This window comes from Pinus tabuliformis, chromosome 6, assembly GCF_031772625.1.
Source record: "Pinus tabuliformis cultivar Carrire ecotype Pingquan chromosome 6, CPIR1, whole genome shotgun sequence".
Taxonomy (NCBI): Eukaryota; Viridiplantae; Streptophyta; class Pinopsida; order Pinales; family Pinaceae; genus Pinus; species Pinus tabuliformis.
Window position 1 is genome coordinate 446,360,974 of NC_142292.1, and position 18,653 is coordinate 446,379,626.

Below are 18,653 nucleotides of genomic sequence, written 5' to 3' on the forward strand. Positions count from 1 at the left end.
GAGAGAAAAATATTTGTCCAGTACTCATAGCCCTCGATGGATTTTGTTGATAGGTTGCATCATGGCAATGATAGTTTGGTGGGGTTTCGAAATTTCTATCTGAAAATTTTAACATATACTCCCCACAATTTGGTTCCTGGGTGGACATCTTTTCAGGTCAAGGATCGACCAACTAGTGGCACCTCGACTCCAATCCTTATGTCTAGAGTTAAACCATCCACTTGGGAAATGAGAATGTATAACAAGGGTTACAATGATGGATCCTCTGCAAGTTTTACATCAAACACCATTGCAAACCTTGGACACAACGCTATTTCCCCATCTCACCAGTCTGGTTTTGAAGTTTCCATTATATCCCAACAACCTGGTCTTCTAGGATTGGTGAATCACTAGATCTGTCTCTTTTTTGGGGCAGTTCTGGTGAAAAGAGAAGTACCGTTCTGGACGCAAATGATTGAAGACTTCGACGAATAAGGGGAGTGGAATTTCTCTGGTTATGGGCAAGGACATTGGGTTGGAGAAGATCTATGGATTTGGATTGGTGAATCCTCATCGAGAAATTTTTCGGTCGTTGAATGTCATTGGATTCTTTGGGTTCTTGGCTTCCAGATATTGTTTTCCAGTGCTAGGGTATGCTCCTGTATATCATGCCCTAGCCCATGGATGGTTGGGTTTTATCTTCAAAGAAAAATCAGATGCAATGAAGATTATAAAAGGACTCTAGTTTTGGGATTCTGTTTTTCTAGTCATTAAATCCTAATTCCCTTTATTTGATGCGAATGGGTTTTTTCTTGATCGGTCGACCGTCTGGGTCAAACTCCTTGGAATCCATTTGGAGCAGTGGAGAGTCCCGTGATCAAGGCCATTGGTGATCGGTAATCCAGTGAGTTCGTACTCTGGCTGTGAATTATAATGTTTTGCGGAACAACCATTGCTTAGTAGCCCAGGTTCCTAGTGAAACTGGATGTTTGCGAGAGTTTATTTGAGTCCATAGAAGTTATTGAAGGCCGGTCCATTCCTCATACCATCAATCACATATATGTGCCCTCTTTAGAGCATATCCTCCTCCATCACAATGCCACATTTGAGAAAAGGAAATGGACTCAGAGGCTTGACCAAGGAATTGGGGTTGGCTTCGGTTCAATCAAGGAAATTAAATACTGAGTCTTTGTTGGATCAAACTAATCCTAGATTTTTGATGGTCCAACTCACTTTAATCAGCCATTTCAGTTACTATGGATCCGTCTATTACATAATTGAGGTTTGGAAGGTGTTTGACCATCTTTTATTTTTTTCCAAAAAGAGAAAACCAACAACTTTGGTTATGGTTTTTATTTTAGTAATTAATAATTTTCACTTTAAATATATATTTTAATAAAATATTATTTATTTTCTATTACTTAAATAAAGAGGACTTGGATGCAGCAAAACAAAAAATGGTTTAGTAAATGGGTTTTTGCTTAAACACGTGTCTTATAAATAGTGAAGATATAAAAGCTCTTGTCATGGATAAGTTCCACACGTGTACTTGGGATAAGGAGCTAGGGAGAAAGAAAAAATACTATATTGAAGTGTTTAATCCCACTCGTAATCATAAAAAAAAAGCATACATAGAGGCCAATATTTCTTGGAGAGCCAAAATTCTTATTGCTCAGTGAAGGACTAATTTTCAACAACTTCGTTGTGAAATAGGGTATTGGAAAAGGCCAAAAGAAGTGTGGGAGGAAAGAGTATGTGTTCTTTGTTCTTATGGAAAAGTGGAAACATAAAATAATTTCATTTTAGAATGTGAGGCCTTCAAATACAACAAAGAATGCCATGCAGATATTCTGGAAGCTAGCTCTTGGGATAATATTAAGTGAACGGTTTGTCGAGAAGCTGGGAGCATTTATTGTGAGGCTTCACAGGAAAAGGGATGAATGCATCAACTAGATGAAGAATAAATCTATCCCATAGGCTATCTTTAGCCTCATGGACGTTAAAATAATTTTCTTTCTTTTCTTTCTTTCTACAAATAACTTGGAGACAACAAGCCATAGTCTAGCCATCACGTTGTGATAATAAACATAAAACAAGGCATGCATGCCCATCAAAGAACCTTGTAGGGTGCACTAGATAAGCCCAAATGGGCAGCCACACATTATAATGGAATATTTTGGAAGAAACTCTAACCACCAAGAAACAACATTGGAAGATACTATGTCCAATAAGAAAAATCAATGTCGAAAGATACTTTGACCGACAAGAAAAGAGTGGAGATGCTCCAACAAACTTTCATTATGCATATGCACTAAGTGCATTCTAGTAAAATATTCACCATCCAAAGACATGAATAGAGCTTACATTAAGAAAAAACCTATGGACAACAAACCGTAGGCCACAAGACTGTGAAATAACATATTGAATCCTCAGATCGATTGACACCACCATCAACTCCAAGACCATTGAGGAAAAAAGCTCCCACTTGACATGAGATTATTATGATGGTATCATGTAAGGTGTCCGACCATTTACAATTTGGAATTCAAGATGGATCGTTGGGTATTACTTCTCTCAAAAATTTAGAAGGGCCTTCCTCACTCCAAATAGATTGTGTGCCCTTTGTCGTATTCTATGTACGTTAGTGAATTCCTCTCCTATTTGTGATTTTGTATCATCTATAGGCTGTGAAGGTGAACCCATAACAAATCACATAAGTGAGAGGAAAACATTTCTATATTCTTTGGGTGGGTGACAAAAAAATATTTCTATATTCTTTGGGTTGGGGAAAGCCAAAATGGCTATTCTTGGGGCTTTGATATGGAACAAGAGATAGGAAAATATATTCAACTTGTCTACCATCTCCTCAAGTCTTCTTACAGAGGTGGAACACAAATGGATTGGGGAGATTTTCAATATGTTTAACTTGCACGAGCCTTATGATGGTAAGTTTTAGTTCTGGGAGAAATTATTTAGCTCCTCTCTATTAATGAGACCCTTCATAGGGAAGAAGTTTTGGATCTTTAAGCTCATTTCCATTTTCACTAAGATACCGGTCCCCGAAGCTTTGAACTTGATCTCTCAATTAGTAGAAATTGAAACTCTAAACCTAATTCAAATTTGCCTCACCTCTACTTTCTTTTATTTTAAAGGTACCATCTATGAGTAGACGGAAGGTACAACTATGGGTTCCCCTCTCTCTCTGGTAGTTGATAAAATCTTTTTAGAACACTTTGAATCCAAAGCTCTTAACTCTAAGCATCTCAAACTCAAGTGTTGGTTCTGATTAGTTGACGACACTTTTTTCATTTGACAACATGGTCGGTCTATGCTTGACACCTTTCATTCCTATCTTAACAGTATTTCTCCTTATATCCAATTCACAATGGAAATCAAATCGAATAAATCCCTTCCATTCTTAGATGTCCTCATTAACCAAGGCTCCCCAATGGCCCCCTTTAACATAAATTTTTATAGAAGAAAGACCCACACTGATTGTTATCTTCATGCCCTCTTGCATCACCACCCTTCTCAAAAGTCATTTGTTCTCAAAGCCCTCATACCCAAAGCTCTAAAAAATCAATTTTTCTTCAACCTTTGATTTTTAAATATAAATTTCTTTTTAATCTGCATGATAACTAAGTCAGAATATCCATTGATACTAAGAAACTTAACTCTTAATGCCTTTGCCAACTCAAGACCCAACAACAAAGCTTCATATTTTACAACATTGTTGTTGCTTAGAACTCTAATCTATAGGAAATTTTGAAAACATGACCAAGGGGAGGTTTTAATACTATTCCAACACCTTTACCATGCCTAGATGATGCACCGTCAAAATACATGTACCATACTTTATCTTTCAAATTACCCATTTTCTCATCAACCTTGACCTCTGGGGGAATTATAGAATTAGACAAGATAGCATAATTCCCAAGGCTTGGTTGTTCCTTTATTATTTCATTGTGGGGACTCTTAGGATCTTCAACATGGAATCTCCTTTCGGGCTCTCTATTGAGTCTAACAAATCCATCACCTCTAGGAGAAGGGATCATAGCATATGACCAATTCATCTGAATGCTTCCTCCTAGATCAGAGGCCCATTTTCTAGATAATAGCATACCCCAAGCATCAGGCACATCAACAACAACAATGTCCATAACAATCATAATGTTAGGGTAGACAGATAGGTGCACTTGCAAGTCCTTAATCAACCCATGCACTTCAATCTTCTTAGAATCCATGGCACATATGTTGTAATAAGGCCTAGAAATTCTTAAGTTAAGTTGTTCCATAACTCTCTTGGTCATAACACAAGCCGAAGCACCAGAGTCTAACATGCAGTTATACAATCTATATCCATTCACAAGCAAAGTAATAAAGAAAGGTTGATGTTCTTTATTATCCGAGTCCATACTTTGCAAATATATAGGGGCATCCTGATAGACAACCTCAAGAGCCTCTGTTTGAGCAACATTGATATGATGACCTTCAATGGCACTTAATAACTTGGCCTTTTGGGAGGGAATCTTCATTATTTCGGTGACAAGAACCAAAATTTTTGAATTATTCAACCATCCTCCCAAATCAATATTTAATCTAGAGCTTGACCCAGGGTTGAAACTTCGAGAATTAATTTGATTATCATTTTGATCCTTATTTCTCCTTTGATAGGTCAACCCTTTATCTTTAGCGATTTCCAGAACTTGCTCCGGTGAAGGATTTTCACCAAATAATTTAACTAACACATCCTTCTCATGGCCAAAGTTATTGATACTATAAGAAGATGTAAAAGGTCTAACTTCTTGACTATGCTCTTTAACTTCTACCCAATTTTCCTAAGACAAATGATATTATTTACCAACAACATTGACTTGATTATTTGTCCCAAACATTCCATTATCAATGATTCTCCTAATAGTGGGACAAGTGGCTTCTTCATGAAAAGCATCGCATGCCCTGCAATAAGGTGGAGCCTCATTCACTTGATTTGTAGATTCAAGCAGATTGGGAGGTCTCTACTCACTAGATTTGCCTTTTCTCTGCTAAGTATTATTGCTTCGATTATTATTGTTATTCCTAGGTTGGAAATTTTGTGCTTGAGCTCTTTCCATTTGGATCAACCTAGATTGCAAAGTACTTATTTCCTTAGCATGGTCAAAGATTAATTTCACTTGGTTAAGCTCCATTCTTTCAAGTTTTTGCATTAATCTTTGCATAGGGTCATCATCAGATTCTTTAACTTCTTTACCCTTAGGCTCTTTTAATTTAGTTGTAGCCCTATCGAAACCAAGAAATTCAAACATCCTTGATTCCGTTTTATCCTTTTCCAGCTCTTCTCCTAAAGCTTGGAAAACTTTATAATCACCATTTTTAGCTCATCTTAAATCGTATGAGGTATCCAGATTAAAAGCATCGATGTAAAAATCTAGAAGAGATTTATCAGGAGGCTTATAATCTTGATATATTTCCTTAATAATACCATTAAATATCCTATAAAACTCTTCAACCATCTCATTCTCTTTCTTTTTTATGATACTGGTAGCCTTAACCAAATTCATTTCTTCTTTTCTATCTCCAGATTTACCTTTGAAGGCATTCACAATTAATTGAAAAGAATCAAACATGTTATCTGGATTCTCTATAAACCATTCCAAAGCATCTTGCTCTAAGGTAAGAACAAAAAGTCTCATTTTTACATCCTCTTGATTATTACCTCTAGACCACTTACCCCACCAACCACAACAAGTGCTTAGATGGGATTTGATACTAATTGCATTATTTCTTTGAAAAGAAGGCAACTTATCGATACCATTTTGAGGGAAATCATGGGTATAACCCTGAATGTTAGCAAAGTTACATGGGGCAAAGATATCCATGATATCTTGTTGGAGATGGTCAACGAAGAGTGAATGGATATTAGAGAGAGCTTACCAACTGAGATTATCATGAAGTGTATGAGAAGAGAGCCTGTGTAATCAGAATTTGAGAGCCTTTTCAGGATCCAGAGCAAGATTAACCAAGCTACTTGGATTTCTCCGAGTACACACTCTTGTAGAAAATTTAATAAGTGGAGTCGCCACCCGGACAAAAATCTAACTTAGAACTCGAGATGAAATACGAGAAGATGAAAATGAATGAAATGAATGACACCAAAAAATGTTGTGTTGCTTGGTGGGATAATGAATGGTGGAAAATATTAGATGATTAGAAAAATGTCGCAAGGACCAAGGACATAAAAACTTTGTCCTCAACAATGGCGCCAAAAAATGTTGTCTCACAAAATTTCTAGGCACTGCGACAACGTCTAAGATCAAGAGCTGTCACCCTGATCCTCAATCTCTCCGTTTAAGCTGTCTCCCAACAAAAGACTAAAGGGGGTAGACCCTATGGAAATGGAATGAAGGAGAAATAGTTGGGAACCAACTAGTTCAGGAGACACAGTTAAGCGACCAAGTACTTGTTTTAGATTTAGCAAGACTTATAGGATTCGATTAGATTTAGACGATTGATACCAACACCTTATGGAGTCAACTATCTTCCTAGGAAATTTAGGACCAAGTAATTGATGAGCAACTGCTGCTTGGATGAATAACTATCTTATATGAAATGCAGATTCTAAAACTGATGTGAGATGCATGAATCTTGGTTAGTTTTAGTTAAATGTTTATCTAAGTTTTAACCCTTCGATCCTTTCTATATTGAGCCTAGTTCTATAGTAAGTGGTAGAGAGAAGATGAGGTGAAGCACACTAAGGTGTGATTAACAATACCTCTCCTGAAAATTTAACATACCCAGTGCCTCCAATGCTATAGAGAACTGTGGCTTTGATAACAGCAAGGTCATTGTTTTAAGTACTAAGAGAAACATAATTCTCAAGCAAAGATACATGGGTACCTATCTTTCTATCAACCAAGCTTATGCTTGGAAGTAAATTTTAATTATGTAGGACTAACTTAATATGCAAGTGCACAAGATGATTAGAAGATGGATCAAGATGAAGCTATATCAAGGATTGAAAGCACTTATATGATGATTTATTTATGTGTTATATTCCAAAGCCTTAATTTCCAAAATAAATATTCACTTCACAAGATAGTGACTGAAAGATAAACTTCTTAAAACATTCAACTCAACAATGTGCTTAAAATATCATAGTATAATTCCCAATATGAAATTAAATCACAAGCTTATCACTTCAATTTATCTATATTATTTCCAATGAAATTATAGCTCAAAGAGAACAAAACTTTCTTCACAATTCTTCAAGATCACCCTCTCCTTAGGAATTTTCCAAGATAATTCCAATTATGTAGATGCTTAATGTAACACCCTCCTCCCACATCTACCCAAGTAACTGAGAAACTAGGGTAAGCATGTGACGAGCAACTACTATGATTGCATTCAACCTCCTATTTGACCTTAAGGAAGTGGAATCTATGGAAACACAACATACATACCTTCCACATCAGCTACAAGACTCATAGGAACCATTCCAACCACTTAGGTAGCTAGCCCCTGGGTCCCACTAACGTTTTAAACCACTTGGCCTTTGGACGCTCCCATGCTATGGTCTTGAAAATGTCCAGGAGGCTTTGGACGCTCTCATGGCAAGGCATGCCAATGCCGAGAGACTATTTTTCTCAGTGTTGTGCCAGCGTCCCTGGGCTTTGAGCCACTTTTTCAGGCCCAGAGTTCAGGTCATCGCCCAAAATTGAATGACACCATCAAAACAAAAAGATAACAAGGAAACAATGATGCAAATGCAAATACTTGAACAAGCCCTTAACCGGACCCCTACTAGCCATGACAAGAATTTCATAAAACATATCAAAAATATGTAATCTATAGGTGTAAACAATATATTTAAGTATAGGGGTCTCATACTTATCTGAGAATCACTATGAAGCATTGTTCACTTATATCAATTTCTGAATAATCATCTACTAGGTCATAGATATAGTGTTCATTCATTTACAAGTAAAAACATGATGAGAGCCATACATAGCCACTGTCATAAAATATATACATAACTAGCATAATAGCAATAGAAATACCAAGGAAATTACATCCATATGATCCACACATAAACCCGTACATTTACACATGAAAAACCAAGGGAATGAATTTCTCATTAATGAATGTAGAAACCAACTGGGGATGGGACTACCACGTTCCACTAGACCGTAGAATGGCTGAGAAAAATATCTTTTCAGTCATTCACCCTCGTGCCATATTCCAAGCATGAATTTGGGACTCATAACTAACAAAAAAAGAACCAAACAAGCATGGATGCAACGAGAGTTCTCCACCTACATTGTGAGTAATTTTAGTGCCTCCTAGTCTCTCAGGCTTTACCGTAATCCACAACCTGATCCAGAGATTAATAGTCCCTACACTGAGACCCACTCTCCAGTATTTACCGTACATCCCATCCTAGGACTACTAGGCCCAACGGAGAAAAATCCACCTCTTGTATTTACCATATATCCTGCCATTCACCGGCAAGGATTACTAGGCCCACCGAGGCACACAATCCTGGATTTACCTCAACCCACAGTCTGGCTCAGGGGTTACTAGGCCAGTGGATTTACCATGACCCATAGTCCAATTTAGGGACCACTAGGCCATGTGTTTTTCATTTCGGATATCCACCTCGATAAACTTCGAATCCATCCCGCAATTCATCTCAACTGAAGAATGAGAAACCATCTCATTAAGGTTATCCAGAAATGGCAAGGCTAGGTTGAAAAAACTATCACACCTCAAAAAACCTATGCCATGACATAAAAGAACCACATGCAATACCATGCATGCCAAATCTATCAAGGAAATCACACATGCAAATAAATACCTATAAAGAATCATGTTGTAGCTGCTTGATCCTACTCTTCCTTTCTTGTTCCTTCCTTCAGCGTGCCTTCTTTTCCTTTCTTGATCCAATGCCAAAGTGCTCCAAGAAAACTCTAATTTTCCAAGAGTGAGAGAATAATGAGAGAGCTCCAAAACTGAACTGAGAAAATATTACAAATTGATCCTCATAATCCTTTTTATTAGTTAGGCCTCTATTTTTTTCATTTTCCATTATTTTCCTTCAATTTCCTCCTCACATGAAACCTGTGACCTTTCACCTTCCTTTTCTCTTAATTTATATTATTTTCATAAAATGGGCCAAAAATGCCGTTTTTCCTTTCCAAAGCCTTAACCATTGCCTTTTCCATTTTTTTTAGCCATAATAAACCAAATGAACACCCAGTAGGATGTTTTGCCCAACATTCAGCTTGGAATAAGTGTCCTATCAACAATAGTTATTATTTTTTAACTTTTATTACATGGAATTTTCACTAGGGCCATTACAGAACCCTATCCCTTGGGGGAAACCATCCTCAGTGCTCAATCACACATATATCTCAGAAAAACCACTTAAAAGAAAACATACTTCTCATGGAGCTTTAAATCATAGCTTGATGCAGTATTTACAATAATCACCTTGCTGAAAGCAAACCATCATGATAACATAACAACATGACATCATCACAACATGATAACTATACTAACATGACACCCATACTACCTATTGGAGCTTTATAACATAGCTCGTGGCGGTATTTACATCCATATACATATGTACATATTCCAAAATATCATCAAACATGTACCAAAACACCATACCAAAACTGCTTTGCCTCAACTAGAAAAAAATGAAGGATACATAGTTTGCATTTGATTCGCCATATCCCGTGTAGCTTCATCGGGTCCAAAGTGCTTCCGCTGCACTTTAACCTACTCAATTTCTCGGTTTTGGAGCATGAGCACCTTTTTCTGCAATATACACTGAGGCTCTGGCTGGAATTCTCCATCCGGTTCTACCTACAAGATAGACCAGTCAATCACATGATCAACATCTTTAACATACTTCTTAAGCAATGACACATGGAAAACATCTCGAACTTTCACTGTCGGAGGTAGTGTGAGTTGATAGGCTATTGGCCCAATCCTCTCAATAATACTTAAGGGTCCACAAAACTGGGGTGTCATCTTGTTACATGATCCAATTCGTAAGGAACTCTTCTTCAGTTTGATGCGCAAGTACACATCTTACCCAACCTGGAACTCCTTGAACAACTTGTTTTGATCTGCATAGCTCTTCTACCTATCATGTGCTACCTTTAGATTCTTCTTTATAACCTACATTTCTTGTTCCTTCTCTGCCAACATGTTTGGTCCAATTAACACCCTATTAATTGGATCACTCCAGCTGATGAGACTATTGCAACTCTGCCCATACAGTGCCTCAAACAGACTCATCTTCAAAGATACCTGATACCTATTGTTGTAAGCGAACTCTACCAGTGGAAGATACTCTTCCCACCTTCATTGCTGATGCATCACGTACATCCTCAACATGTCCTCCAATATCTTGTTGACCCTCTCAATCTTCCCATCTATCTAAGGATGATAAGTTGTACTGAAGGCCAAACCTGCAAACAAATCCTTCCAAGACTTGGCAGTGAACTTTGCATCCCTGTCTGACACAATATTCTTTGAAAATACATGCAATCTGACCACATATTTGATGAATACCTGTGCTACGTCGCTAGCTGAGAATGTAGACTTCATTGGAATGAAGTGTGCAACCTTTTTCAACCTGTCCACAACAACTATGATGGAATCATGATGTTTCACTGTCCTCAAAAATACTGTGATAAAGTCCATGGAAATGACCTCCCATTTACACTCTGGAATCACAATCGAATGTAGAATTCCTCCTGGATCTTACACTTTGCCTTCAGCCGCTGACAATCATAACACCTAACCACAAACTCTGCCACATCCTTCTTTAGATTCGGCCAATAATAGAACCTCTTCACCGGAGTCAATGTCTTTTGATAGTCTAGGTGACCCGAATATGGTTTTGCATGAAACTCCCTCAATATCACCTTCTTGAGCTCACTATTGTATGACACATATATACTGTCTCTAAATATGACCAATCCATCTGTTGTGAGATGGTAGTCCAAATTGTGTACAATGGAACCTATACGTGTACCTATACCTGTACTCTACTGCAAATTGTGCACAATATCCATATACCTGACATCTCGTTGACCTTCCTGCAAGATCCTATCTTGTAAGTTGGTCCTATACGAGCTCATATCTTCTAAGTGATTCACTTGTACCCACCTGCTATGAGCATCTGCCACCCTGTTCTCCTTTCCTTTGATGTACCTGATCTCGAAGTCAAACTCACTAATTGTGGCCAACCATCTAGCCTGTCAGGTGTTCAGATTCGGTTGGTCAAACAAATACCTCAACCCAATGTGATTACTCATTAGTACAAACCTCCTGCCAAGAATATAGTGCCTCCACATCTTCAATGCATGTATGATCACTGCTAACTCAAGATCATGTGTCGGGTAGTTCTTCTTGTGCTTGTTTAGTTTTCGTGACTCATAGCATACCACCTATCCATCCTGCATAAGGACTCCACCAAGTCCTCTCTTGCAAGCATCTGTACATACTACAAACTCTTTGTCCGAATCTGCAATATTTAACACTGGAGCATGTGTCAACAACTACTTAAGTTGCTCAAAACTAGCCTCACACTCCTTTGTCCAGTCAAACTTCTTACCTTTCCTCTACAATGATGTAATAGGATAAGAAATCTATGAGAAGTTCCTGATGAACCTTCGGTAATATCCTACCAACCCCATGAAGGATCTCACCTCATCTACATTTATAGGAGCTACCCACTCCATGATGACCCTTATCTTTTCTAGATCTACTACAATTCCCTCCTTGGAGACAACATGTCCCAAGTAATGTACCTCAGTCTGGAAGAAACTACATTTGTTGAGCTTAGCATACAACTGATGCTCTCTCAACAACCTCAACATTGTTACTAAATGCTCGACATGCTCTTCCTCATTTTTAGAATATACCAATATGTCATCAATGAACACAATAACAAACTTATCCAAATACAGACACAACACACTATTCATCAAGCACATAAATGTAGCTGAGGCATTAGTCAAACCGAATGGAACTACAACAAACTCATAATGCCCATACCTGATTCTAAATGTGGTCTTGTAAATGTCCTCTTCTTTGATGCGTACCTGATGGTATCTTGACCTCAAGTCGATCTTAGAGAACATTACTGCTCCCTTCAGCTGATCAAACAAATCATCAATTCTCGATAATGGGTACCTGTTATTGATGGTCACTTTGTTCAACTACTTGTAATCAATGCACAATCTAAGAGTAACATCCTTCTTTTTCACAAACAATACCGATGCGCCCCAAGGTGATACACTTGGCCTAGTGTATCCCTTGTCCAACATTTCCTTCAACTGCAACTTCAACTGTACCAACTCAGGGGTGCTCATCCTGTAAGGCGCTTTTGATGTCGGAGCTACCCCTGGCACTAACTTAATAAAAAAGTATGCCTCCCTGTGAGGTGGCAACTTTGAAATGTCCTCAGGAAATACATCTTTAAACTGTTGTAGAAATGGGTACCTACTCAAAATATCTGCATCCTCAACCTCCTTACCTTTGTCACTATAAATGTGCACTACGAATAACACACACTATTTTCTGTGACTACACTTTTCCTGCATATTTTTCACCTTCCTAACGTATGTGGATTTCTTCTTTCCCTGTAAGACTCTCGGTTTCCCATTGTCATCCACGCAATCAAGTTCTTTGTCATAACAATCCACCTTAGTTCTATGAAGTTACAACCAATCCATGTCCAACAACATACTATATGATCGCAATGGTAATATATTCAAATGTGTTGCAATAGGCATACAATTCAAATCAAATGCACAAGCTCTTACCTAATGATGAACTCACTTTTTTGTACCCATAACCAACTGCACTAACCAATATTCTACATGCATTTCCTTATTCAAACCACACTTATCCACAAATTCAGGACTAACATAGCTATAATTAGATCTAGGGTCAATCAAAATAGAAATAACTTGATCACAAAGCTTACCGTCCATCTCAATGATAGATGCATGGTACTCTTCCTGTCTATTGTCCATGACTGCATAAATACAATGAATTCTCTTCCCAACATCCCCAACAGTCTACACCTCCTATGCATTGTATATCTTAGGCCTACCACCCTGATTCTGCGGACAGTCCCTCTTGAGGCGTTCCTCACCACATGTCCAACACTCCAACCGTCCAGTACCATTACCTCTGTGCTACTGATGTTATCCATGTCCCTATCTAGTAGCATTAATTTGTTTTGAGGTGCCACCTTTTCTTTCTCCTCTTCATTTTGAGGCCTTGCTCTCTTAGGGTGCCATTTACTTCCCTTTCCAACCTTGCTGAGATTCATTCTTACGCTTTGACTATTCATAACAATGCTTCAATTTCCCAATGACTTCCTCAAATGACCGAGGTTCATCATAATCAATCTGATCTCTAAATGTTAATGGGAAATCACTGACAAATCACTAAACTTTAGCCTTTTCATGTTTAAGATATAGTAAATACCTCAATAGCTCCAGAAACTTGGCATTGTACTCTTCATCTATCATTGACCCCATCTTTAGCTCATAAAATTCTTTGGCCTTATTATTGTAGTACCTTTCTGACAAGTATTTCTTCTTGAAAATCCTCTTGAACTCATGCCAAGTCAACTCCTCTATCCTAATGTCTCTAACCAGCTTCACGTCTTCCCACCATATGTCTTCTTTAACTTTCAGGGTGAAGATAACAATTCTGGCCTTCATGTTATTTGTATATTCATGCAACTCAAAGAATTTGTTTATCCCAAATATCCGAGCTTCTGCATCTTCTGGATTCTTCACATATCCATCAAAAGTAGGTGGATTTTCTTTCTTAAATTCATTTGGAAAGTATCCCCTATCACTCCTCCTGTATGGATGATAATTATGACGATCATAATGTCTAACCGAATGATAACTAGAATAGTACATGTACTCATCACGCCTTCTATTCGGAGTGTCCAATAGTCTGCCATATCTCACCATGTCAGCTCTATCCGACCTATGTCTACCAGGAGACCTACTACCACATACCCCATTAGTTATGTTCTCTTGCCCATGGATGATCCGAAGTGGCCCTTGTTGCTGCAATTCTGACACACTCTAAAGAAGTATTGCATTAACATATTCTTATTTCTCTTGTGCCTGTATGATCATGTCATTGTATGCCTTACAACTCCTTATTTCTTCATTCAAGTTTCTCAATTTCTCTGCCAAATTAGAAGAGTTCCCACCACGCTGCTCATCTTATTCATAGGGAGAGTCTTTGTAGTATACCATCTTGCTATTCATTTTGATCTTTCTCTCGCAAGACATAATATGTCATCTAAACCAAATCATAATAAACCAATGTACCTTAGTATATTTTTGGGATGATACTATAGAATTTTGTAGATTTTTTCTACAAATCAGCTAGCTCTGATACCATGTAGAACTTTTTCTACAAATCAGCGAGCTTTAATACCATGTAGAAATTTCCCACCTACAGATCACCTGGTAATGCAATGTACTAAAGCAAAGCACTTGATCTACTTCTACAAACAATTTAGCGGAAGCTTAATCGAACATGAGCAACATCAATAAGAACACATATAACTGATATGGAGAAATCAATCACACCTAACATAGAAGATATAACCCGGGGAAAGCCTCAACCTAAAACCCCAACTCTGTATTATCATACATAGGATTTATACAAAGCCTTAGCTCTCACACAGCTAGCTAGCTTTCAGTCCAATCCTAACAGATGAAGGTGGAAATACATCAGGATTACACAAAGCCTTAGCTCTCACAGCTAGCCAGCTCTCAGTGCAATCCTCCTGGATGCTCACAGGCAATCAAGACTTCTACTAAGCCTTCTCCTCTGCCCTTCAAGCCTCCTATTTCCTTGCGCAGTTTCTCCTGGGTGATCCTCCTATTACCAAGTGTAACACTGATCTCACACCCTGTAAAACTGCATAATTCTCAAGGAACCTTAATCCTTCTGCTTGGATGATTTTCCTTTATAGGAAAAATCCATCCAACTGATAGTACACTATCCCTCCTCTGATCTCAACTGGGTCTTTCTCTAAACTGACATGCATGAGTTATTTATGAGAGAATATTCAGTTATCTGAAGTGCAATAGTTACATGCATGCAAGCATTAACTAACTGAACTCACATTAATTTAAGCAAACTGTTTAAATCAAATATAACTAGACTTGACTCAGTTAACTAAGCCAACTAATTACTAGTCAAATTAGAACTCATCCTTATCTCTTTAACTGATGGATAAATTACTCAATTAATAGTAAACTGTTGCATGTCCTCACATAGACTTCAAGTTTTATTTTCCTTAACTAATTAACTCAAGATGAATTAATTAATTAATTTTCAAACTGCTTTTAATATCAAATTCGAATTTTACTTCCTATTTCTAGTCTAGGGATTGACTAAAATAGGAATCCGCACTGAACTACTAAAAATAGAACTTCTATTTTTAACACTTCCATTTTTCATTCCTTGTTGCCCAATCCAGCACTGGTACCCAAACTACTATTTTTAGCATTTCTTGTTGCCATTTTCAACACTCCCTCTCAACAAGAAAGACTTCCTCTCAAACCTGATCCTGTACCTTTGGAATCTTCTGCATGCAACACCTCTACCATGTGTGGTTGCTCCAACAACTCTCGGAACAAAAAAAACTCCCAACTAACCTCTCTGTTGGGCTAGAAACATACTTTGATGATGAAGCTCTACCTGTTGCTGACAAGTGCTCCCTCTCTGACCTCTGTGCTACTGCAACATCTCAATGCATCTCGCACCATTGCACACCTTTCTGTGCTACCCTGCAATGGTGCAACACACTTGTCCCTCTCGCATTGCTGCAGCTTGCTAGCTCTGCACTGTCCTAGGATTCCCTGCACTGTAGCTCTCTTTGCCACTCTATCTGCATCTGTCTCTACCCAATCTATCAGTTCTGCTACTCCTCATCAAGGCTCTCGTAGCAAAGTCGAATCAAAGAGTTGGGTACCTCAAGGATCTTTCCCCTCCTCCTTGGGACGATCACTCCACATCATCTTACCTGGAGGTATGGCTGCATGTGATCCCTCTGCCCACCTGGCTTGAAGTTTCCCCCTACTAGAGATCTCTGCATGAGTAGATGTATCTACTCGATCTCCTCTCAGCTTCCCCTGTTGTGGTTGCTCCACAACCTCTTGAAGTTGTTGCACCAATCGTGGCTCCTCCACAATCATCTGAGACTTCTTCTGGCACTGCATGTTGAGAGGTAATTTACTCTCCCTCTCAACCACCAATTATATAACCTTTGCCTTGCTCCTCAAGGCTTTGCATGCATCTTGTACCTCAAGTGCATACAGGTTCTTGGCTAGCACACTAATCTGTTTCATATTTCCAGCGATCATGAAATTTTCTGAAAAAGAGTTGATTTTAAATCAGTGATATCTCCCTCATCTGAACTACGATTCAGCCGATTTTTTTTTTTTTGAATTTGGGTCTTTTTCCACAAGGAATCCAAATCTGTTATTTGTTTCTGAAAATTTTGTACATAATTTTTCAGATCTGCTCTGCAAACTCTCAGCCCAAAACTCAAAACTTTGAAATATCCTCTCAATATATTGTTCTTCCTTGATCACCTGTGCTCTGATACCATGTAGAATTTTGTAGAATTTTTCTACAAATTAGCTAGCTCTGATACCATGTAGAACTTTTTCTACAAATCAACGAGCTCTAATAACATGTAGAAATTTCCCACCTGTAGATCATCTGGTAATACAATGTACTAAAGCAAACACTTAATCTACTTCTACAAACAATTTAGCGGAAGCTTAATCGAACATGATCAACATCAATAAGAACACATATAATTGATATGGAGAAATCAATCACACATAACACAGAAGATATAACCCAGGGAAAGCCTCAACCTAAAACTCCAACTTTGTATTATCATACATAGGATTTACACAAAGCCTTAGCTCTCACACAACTAGCTATTTCTCAGTACAATCCTCACAGATGAAGGTGGAAATACATCAGGATTACATAAAGCCTTAGTTCTCACAGCTAGCCAATTCTCAGTGCAATCCTCCTGGATGCTCACAAGCAATCAAGACTTCTGCTAAGCCTTATCCTCTACCCTCCAAGCCTCCTATTTCCTTGCGCAGTTTCTCCTGGGTGATCCTCCTGTCACCAAGTGTAACACTGATCTCTCACACTAATCTCACACCCTGTAAAACTGCACAATCCTCAAGGAACCTTAATCCTTCTGCTTGGATGATTTTCCTTTATAAGAAAAATCCATCCAACTGATAGTACATTATCCCTCCTCTGATCTCAACTGGGTCTTTCTCTGAACTGACATGCATTAGTTATTTATGAGAGAATATTTAGTTAACTGAAGTGCAGCAGTTACATGCATGCAAACATTAACTAACTTAACTCACATTAATTTAAACAAACTGTTTAAATCAAACATAACTGGACTTGACTTAGTTAACTGAGCCAACTAATTACTACTCAAATTAGAACTTATCCTTATCTCTTTAACTGATGGATAAATTCCTCAATTAATAGATAAGCTGTTGCATGTCTTCACATAGACTTCAAGTTTGATTTTCCTTAACTAATTAACTCAAGATGAATTAATTAATTAATTTTCAAACTGTTGTTAATATCAAATTCGAATTCTACTTCCTATTTCTAGTCCAGGGACTGACTAAAATAAGAATTCACACTGAACTACTAAAAATAGAACTTCTATTTTTAGCACTTCCATTTTTCATTCCCTGTTGCCCAATCCAGCACTAGTATCCAAACTGCGATTTTTAGCAGTGCTATTTTTAACACTTCTATTTTTAGCATTTCTTGTTGCCATTTTCAATAGATACCTCATCTGCAATATTATCCAAATCAGTGTGATACATGTATAAACATAATCATAAAAGCATATAAACATGTAACAACTAAGTGTGCCAATTCATAACATCATTCTAGCTAGAGTCCAGTCATCACTGCATGACCATATCACTACACATACTATGACCTCATGCATGATTACATCAGCCATACCAATGTACGTGGACAATACACAATCATAAACATAGATGATATACCAACATACATGTGGACAACACACCAACATAAACATGGAAAACACACACACATAAACGCATATACTCAAGCATAAATAGAAAATACTTGTAACAACATGTAGAAACATGTAACCAAGCATACAAAAATGATACATGTAAGCAACATATAATAACATGTAACCAAGCATACAAAAACGATACATGTAAGCAACATATAATAACATGTAACCAATCACACACCCATGGTGACACACTTTCCATCAACAACATCCTCTTTCACATGGCAACATCACTACAACACTAACCGACACCATGCATGTGCAACAAGCACATAGACCACAAGGATGAAAACACATGTGCAAGTGACATGAATGCATGACCAACACACCTCCCATCCATTCCAAGGGGTGAACCATGCTTTGATACCACTCTGTAATACCCTCCTCCCACATCTACCCAAGTAACCGACCAATCAAGGTAAACATGTGATGAGAGGCTACTATGATTGGATTCAACCTCCTATGTGACCTTAAGGAAGTGGAATCGATG